The sequence below is a fragment of the Cephus cinctus genome, unplaced genomic scaffold, assembly GCF_000341935.2.
Source record: "Cephus cinctus unplaced genomic scaffold, Ccin1 Ccin1_scaffold0695, whole genome shotgun sequence".
Classification (NCBI taxonomy): domain Eukaryota; kingdom Metazoa; phylum Arthropoda; class Insecta; order Hymenoptera; family Cephidae; genus Cephus; species Cephus cinctus.
In genome coordinates, this window is record NW_014333317.1 from 481662 (window position 1) to 487993 (window position 6332).

The 6332-nt window shown below is 35.3% G+C and overlaps 1 protein-coding gene across 9 annotated transcripts in view; it reads left to right on the top strand.

Moving 5' to 3' along the window:
• LOC107269990 (plasma membrane calcium-transporting ATPase 3) overlaps positions 1-6332 on the top strand; it is a 128900-nt gene that overhangs the window by 119919 nt on the left and 2649 nt on the right. The window lies entirely within an intron of this gene.

Consider the following 6332-nt stretch of genomic DNA (forward strand, 5'->3'; position numbering starts at 1 on the left):
CCTTCAGGTCATGAGACTTTCCAATGAGATAAACGAGAGAGGGTGAAAGAGATAATTGCGACACCGTGAGACTTTGAAAGGGACGGAACGGAGAATCCAAATGGGCGAAGAGGAGGAAGACGTGACGCGAGGAAGAGGAGAAGAAGGGAGCGGAGGGAAAATGCAAAAGTCAGAAACACCGAGAAAAAAGAAATAAAATATAAATTAGGGTGTCCCGCATAACGACGTGACGTAGCTTTATACTATTGAAGAGGAGGAAAAAAGATAGACGTTAATTCTTTAAATCTTTGATCGTTCATTGTTCGTTGTTCGTTAATTGTCGTTCGAATTGCTTCGCGCGATGCTCGGACGGCGTCGCTAATTAAAAATCCAGGTGTGAATTAGGATGCACACGCGTGCGCGTGCGGTACATGCGGATAGGCCACTACTGGTTCACGTCAGGCGTATAGATATACACATATGTATATATACAGTCATGTATAAATGTATATTGCTTATACCCAGCCAACTATCGGTCAATTATTTATTTATTAAAGAAAAAGAAGAAAAAAACGACGTCACGTAAATATAGAATCTCTCTCTTTATCTCTTTCTCTTTCTGTCTTTTTTTCTCATTATTTTTATTCACGTGTCAGTATCCATACCGTATACGATGTTTAACAAATGTATGCGAGCACGACGCAACACTCGACGGGGCTAATTTCGAATTGATAGACGAAAAGAAAAATGTTAATTATGTAGAATATTTTTGGTCCTTGGCGTAGCGATGGAAAGAGAGAGAGGGGTTCATCTTGAACATTTTTGAAAAAAAAAAAAAGTTGAAATTGAGAACAGAACAAAATCCGTGACAAAGATTTAAAAAGAGGGCCCAATAATAATACATTTGTCCGTCACAATGTTGAACCGTCGGGACCATCGCGGCGACGGATTTGAAAATTTTAAAATTAAAATTGTTAGTGTATGCGTGCGTGTCTCTGGTTACCTGATTACTGAAGAATAATTTAGGGATTAGTTGACGCAGAAAAATAGGGACATTTCTCATTGCTCGAAAGCAAGTTCTAGTCGAATCGCGAGATCCTAGTCAGTAATGTATTATTATTATATTTATTTACTATTATTATTATTAGCAGTACCCGGACCGATCATTGCAGGTCTGATAACTGAGTGATAAGGAACAGTGCTTGGAGATAGGGAGGAAAGAGAAAAATTAAATATCTTACACGTGGCGATTAGGACGTCCGCTTCTGATAATTGGCTGGGTATACCGACTAATTAACTATTACGCTTATGATTATAATCCAGGATATGATTACGTGGAGCGCGTTCGAGCAACGCGAGAGGGCCGGGACGTTTACGAGTCCCGCAGGTAATATATGAGATATATATAAATATATATATATATATATATATATATATTATATATTTATATATATATATGAAATTAAGAATGGAATAATTAATACCGCAAGACGGCGTGAAGTCCATTACGAGAGAGTGTGTGTGCGTGTAATTAACGATTAGGGAGGAACACATGTGCGCCCAGTGAAATAGCCAAGTGAGATTGGTGGAAACGAATTATAATTGCAAAAGGAAGCGAAAGAAAGAAAGAAAAAAAGAAAAGGAAAAGTAAAACGGGAATGGCGAAGAGATTATTAAAGATTATAACTATTGCCTGCCGTATCCGTCTAGGATTGTGTGCTGGAATTGTTCCTGGTTGTGGAAGATAGGTGTCGGAAGGGTGTAATGGTTTTGGGGACAAGGAAAATGAATATGAAGAAATGTGTGAATTTGCCATTGAGAGAGAGAGAGAGAGAGAGAGTGAGAGCTTATAGAGAAGAGAGGAAAACGGGGAAAGATAGGGTGATAAAGAGAGAAAAAGTGAAGAAAATAAATAATGACAAGATATGTAAACAGACTAAGAGACAAAAGTGTAAATTTCTCGATGATGATCGATCTTTTACGTAAAAATCGCTCGTTCATTCGTGATATTGTGTTCTGAATTAAATTTATTTATATGTTTCTATACATATATACATAAATACATATATATTAAATTGTATATATATATATATATATATATATAAATTTATGTATGTGTCTATAAGGAGATAAAGAAATATAATATATATATATATATATATATATAACCCGCTTGGAACAAGAAAGTCTAAGGGAATTGTTTATGGAAATTACATTACATTATATGTGGGGTGTGTGTGCAAGAGCAAGAAGAAACAAGCAGAAAATCTCTAAGGATGAAGGAAGAAGTTTAATGCACTGGGACATAAAAAAAAGGAACAAAGGCTACGGGAGGAGGAAGCATCTCGTGTTTTTACAATGTTAGATGAATGAGAACAAAAATTGAAATTAATTAATTCAATTAAAAATAAATACACGATGCCGAAGTACGTGAGACTTAAGGAAAGAGGGGCCTCTTTTTCGGGGCTGAAAAAAAGAAATAACTCGACGGCGCCCCGGCGCTTTTCTCTCGAAGCGGCGCGCAAAATAATGGAAATCCACTAACTACTTTACTACGCTAATTAGTTATTACGATTATTCAATTTAAATAAATAAACCGTTACTACCGTACCGATCGAAGTGAGATTCGACATATGTACATTATTGGAGGAATATATTGTTGAAGGGTTCTCTACCGTTTCGCCATCGGGCGTCCTGTTGGGCCCCTCCGACACGCCCACTCACAGGCACCGCCCATTTCGAACGAATATTACGCTTCCCATTGGTCCATTGGCCATACGGGGTCAGAGTGGGGGCCCGAGAGGGACGGGCCCAACGGCGCGCCCGACGTTTAAACTGCTATATACTCTAGATAGCATGTAACTTATTGAAATGAAATTAATACGAGACGTTATTTACTAAAACTAACTAAAGAGGTATAAATAAATAAATAAATAAATAATGGATTCTAGGCGCGTAAAGTGAAAAAAAGGATGCATTGAATTATTGATGAGAAAAAGTGGAGTTAAACACATGTATACACGTACACACGTACAGCTACATGAAATAATTAGATACGTCAGATATACATTACATAACACACACATACACACGCGCACACAGACACTACATGCCATAACATTAACTTGTAACGAACGAATACTTAATAGAGATAATTTTTGCAGGACTATTATTACTATTACTACTACTACTACTATTGTCATTATTATTATTATTATTATTATTATTATTATTATTATTATTATTATTATTATTACTACTATTAACTATTATTATAAATATTAATTATTACTTATTATTGCCATCTATTATTATCGTTATTGACTCTATTGATTATCGTTTATTCATTCTTTTTATTATTACTACTGTCATTGCTATTATAATTATTATTACTACTACTACTACTATTACTACTACTATTACTACTACTACTACTTGTACTACTATTACTATTACTATTATTATTGTCTTAACATTGTCGACTATTCATTGATCATTCTCCATTGTTATTATTATTATTAGAATAATTGTCATTATTATTACCATCATCTGTGCCATATTTCATGATCTTAGCGTTTAAGTATTAAGTACGAACTTCATTTCCAGTGCCATAGAGACCAGGTATAAAAAGAAAAAAAAGAAAATAACAAAAAAATAACGAGTCAAGAAAGAATCGTGCGAATACAGACAGTCAATCCCAATGACACTGACATCTCGTGGCGTCGTTGCATGTATAATTTAGTGACTGACGACACCACGTGAGCCTTTTTTTGTTTTCCTGTCGGGTTTAAATGACGAATGATGACACTCTGTGACGGTAAGAACTGTTAATGATAGAAGTGACGTAAGATTAAGGTTCTGATCTATGTGGTCTGATTTAAAATGACTTGACACCAGGTTCAAGATGGATAAAGATCGATGGCAGAAGGCGAAACATGCCCGATGGATTTAGAACGAAATACTATGATGATGATGATAACGATGATGATGATAATAATAATAATAGACGATTATGATAATGACGATGCATATTGATAGTACGTTAATTTCATTAGCGATTATCGCGAACCTCTTCTTATCGACGGCTAATTGTTATACACCAAAAACGCTTATGGTGCAGATTATTAAAGAAAAAAGAAAAGAGACATAGAACTTTAAAAGATTTATAGAAATACTGGATACGCAATACCTTATAAGGCGCAGGGGAGGTGGTTGCATGCTACGATTATCCTCATTAGGATTTTCTGTTCTTTTTTTGGTTTCTTGTTTTTTTTTTTCTATTTTTGTTCTTATTTCGAGAGAAACGGAGGATGGTGGGATGCGAACGCTCTCAGAGTGGTATCGAAAGTTTACACTAGTTAAAATAATTGAAATTGTATAAAAAAGAAAAAAAAGATGAAAAGACATTGAAAAAAAAATGATATCTTATTACCTCTCTTTCTCGCTTTTTCTATCCATTTCTCTCTCTCTTTCTCTCTCTCTCTCTCTCTCTCTCTCTCTCTCTCTCTTTCTCTCTCTCTCTCTCTATCTATCTCTTTCTCTCTTAACCTCTCTAAGGTATACACGTACAATCGCATTCACTCTCCTATAAAAATTCTTAAAAAATTGTCACTATTAATATTTTCTATCTTCAATTTATCTTGTACTCTTTCTCCTCCTTTCTTTCTGCTAATGCGCGCTATACGTCACTCTGTCTCGCACGCACACGTGTATCTATCCGAAATACGGAAAGGAGGGAAAGAAATTGAATTAACGATAGAAAGTGTCAGGTTCGATTTTTCTTTTCAATTTTAATATTTCTTAAAGCATTTTTCACTCTCGTTACACTTTCTGGCGCTTGGTCCCAATGGCGCGAAATACGAAATTATTGAGGCGACCAATGACAATTTTTCTATCCATTCGATTCTATATAATAATGTGGTACTACTATCGCACTGATACACGTATACGTACACGCTTCTATTATCACTGTTAATAGTTATGCAACTATTATTATTATTACTACTAATACTACTAATACTATTACTATTATTAATACTACTACTATAGTATCGGTACTACGTAATTTACATCGTGGGACGCACACTAGCCCCTATGTACCATTTTCTCCCATTATCGACGCTCGACATTTTGGGACCAAATGTCAGTAAGTAGTTATATAGTAAAAAAGAAAGAAAAAGAAAATATATAAAATTCATATAACGATATCTCGAGGCATAAGAGTCGTATAAAAATTCGTTGAATACGCACATTCGCCTCCAGCTAACGTTAAATGAACTATACTGTAACGTAGAAGGCTATAAGGGCAAGAATGATGATGATAAATAAAATAACGAAATTTCAAGAAGACGGGCACAACGATCCTACATGAATTTTGAGGAATTGATCGCATTCATGAAAACACTTCTGAATAATACACGCATTCTCAATTTCCGACCACTCTCTTCTTCTCTGACTATATTCCTCTTCCTTTCGAATGTCAAAGTCGTTTTATTCCCGTTTTTCTTTTTTAATTCCAAACGCCACGTCATATTCCATGTGACACGTGGAAACGGGAGTAACGCGCATGTTCCACCTTCGACCTTATATTCTTAAGCGAGTAAATGGAGGTCAAAGGTCAAGGCGAGCAGGTCAATGAAAGATATTGAATGTTGCCGAAAGCAAAATCGATAAATTGCGTAATGGTGCGTAAAAGGGTGAAAAAGACAAAAAGGGTGGCTGACCGGTAATGCGAGTGAATAACTTCGTTACTGAGATTTAAATCATATTTTTCTGTCGTTACTGTTATCGATTAATAAATAATTATAGTAATTGAACGAATAATGATAATGATAATGAATTATCGAAAATAAATAAAAATATTAAAGAAACTTAAGAAAAGGTCAAGGGAGTGTAATACAATTGGTCGCAGATTACGAATTAAGAGGGGTGGTTGGTGATTGATAAGGGTCAATGTTCGAAGGAATGTTTCAAATTCTACTAATTTGCTGGTCGAAATTCATTTTTGATTTTTTTTTTATGTCTGACTGTTTGTGTTCATTTATATGGTCATTTTTTATTTTTCCCACGATTCTAAACTTTTCTGCCGTATAAGTACGATGAAAAAAAAAATCAGAATATCAATCTTTCAATTACAAAATAAAAGGGACAATGACGTGCGGTCTGTGCCGATAAATGGTGAATCGTCTGTTCAAGGGTTGACCTGACCTTTGAACCCCTCGAGCTATTTCCGACCTGCCTTATCGACCTCTACAAAATAATTCTCCTCTGTCCATCTTATGTAACTCTTCCGTAACTGTCGCAATCGCGTGACTTGTTCCCTTTTCTTTTTTCTTTCTATCACACAGACCCCC